We start from the raw sequence: 1,653 nt of genomic DNA, 5'->3' as shown, positions 1-1,653 counted from the left end.
AGCAGAAGATGGCCTAATTTCCCATCATTGAGAAGAGAGGCCCCTTGGTGTTGCAAACTTTATATGACCCAGCACAGGGGAATGCCAGGGCCAAGAAGTGGGAGTGGGTGGGTAGGAGAAGAGGGGCAGGGGCAGGGGGAGGGTATAGGGAACTTTTGGGATAGCATTTAAAATGTAAATAAAGAAAATATCTAATAAAAAATAAAAATAAAAAGATTTATTTATCATTATATGGAAGTACACTGTAGCTGTCTTCAGACACTCCAGAAGAGGGTGTAAGATCTTGGTACGGATGGTTTTGAGCTACCATGTGGTTGGTAGGATTTGAACTCAGGACCTTTGGAATAGCAGTTAGTGCCCTTAACTGCTGAGCCAACTCATCAGCCCAGGTATGGGCTTTCTTCACAGCTATTTCACTGACAGCACAGGGCTTCAGCATGGGCTAGAGATGGTCTATTCAGTAGTCTTCCTTTGCTTTCCAATAACTACCATAGTATTCTATAACTGTGGATTCAGGAGAATTATAAAAGTAATCCATCCCACAAAAGTCTCCTGAAAAACAATCTAAATTCAACTCATAGCCTAATTCTCTACTTATCTTCTTAAATAGGATTATTTGAACATGATTCACTTTAAACATTTTCACTGTACATTATTATAATAGGGTTGTTGGGGTTTTCTTCCCCATACTAACTTTCTAACTGGCTTTATAGTCTGTGCTGTTTACTTGCACACCTTCCCGTGCTGACCACTTCCTCTAGTTACCATCAGCAGACACTCCTCTCCTACGTACAACACAGCAGAACTGGGAGTGTGGCTCTGTGCTTAAGAATACTCGGCTGCAATGTGCAAGGCTCTGTGCTTAATCCTCAAGACAACAAAAACCATAACTAAGTTATTAAAATTGTATGCAAGATGATAAAGATCCTTTTAAATCACATTTTATTATTTTACTTGAACTGGAATCCTAACCCTGGTTCTCTGGAAGACCAGCAAGTGCTTCACCCCAACATTACTCATTTTATTTATTTAAATATATGTGTGGGTGCACATATGTGATAGTCAGAGGGCACTGAGAGTCATTCCTTCTTCCACCATGTAGGGTCTTGGGGACTGAATGCAGATTGTCAAGCACCCTTACCCACTAAGCTGTCTCACTACCTTCTAATCCTGTCTTTTGTTTTTATTGTTTTGTCTTATGTGTATGAATCTCTGCCTATATATATGTATGTATACCATATCATCATACATGTCCAGCGCCCTTGGATGTCAGAGGAGGGGATCCAAAACCTTGGAAACTTGTAGTTAGTGATAACTGTGAGAAACCATGTGGGTGCTGGGAAGTGAATCAGATCCTCTGTAAGAGCAACAGTGTTCTTAACTGCTGAGCCTTTCCTCTAGCCCCTAACAGCTAATTCTTGGAGTAAAATGAACAAATATAAAAATTTATTTATAACTTAAATAGCTTATCAGTCTAGTGTAGTAAGATATTCCATTCCAGAACCCGGGAACCTAAGGTAGAATTACAAATTTGCAGTCAGCCTGGACTACATACTGAGATACTATCTTAGGAAAAAAGGGGGGTCGGGGCAGATGAGGGAAGAAGAAGGAGAGAAGGAGAGAGAAGGAGAGAGAGAGAGAGAGAGAGAGAGA

General features: G+C 40.6%; 1 protein-coding gene across 2 annotated transcripts in view; it reads right to left on the bottom strand.

Annotated features, from left to right (window-relative positions):
* Ube2w (ubiquitin conjugating enzyme E2 W) overlaps nucleotides 1–1,653 on the bottom strand; it is a 57,807-nt gene that overhangs the window by 34,258 nt on the left and 21,896 nt on the right. The window lies entirely within an intron of this gene.

This window comes from Mus pahari, chromosome 22 (assembly GCF_900095145.1).
Source record: "Mus pahari chromosome 22, PAHARI_EIJ_v1.1, whole genome shotgun sequence".
Lineage (NCBI taxonomy): Eukaryota > Metazoa > Chordata > Mammalia > Rodentia > Muridae > Mus > Mus pahari.
This window is presented reverse-complemented; position numbering and strand designations above follow the sequence as displayed.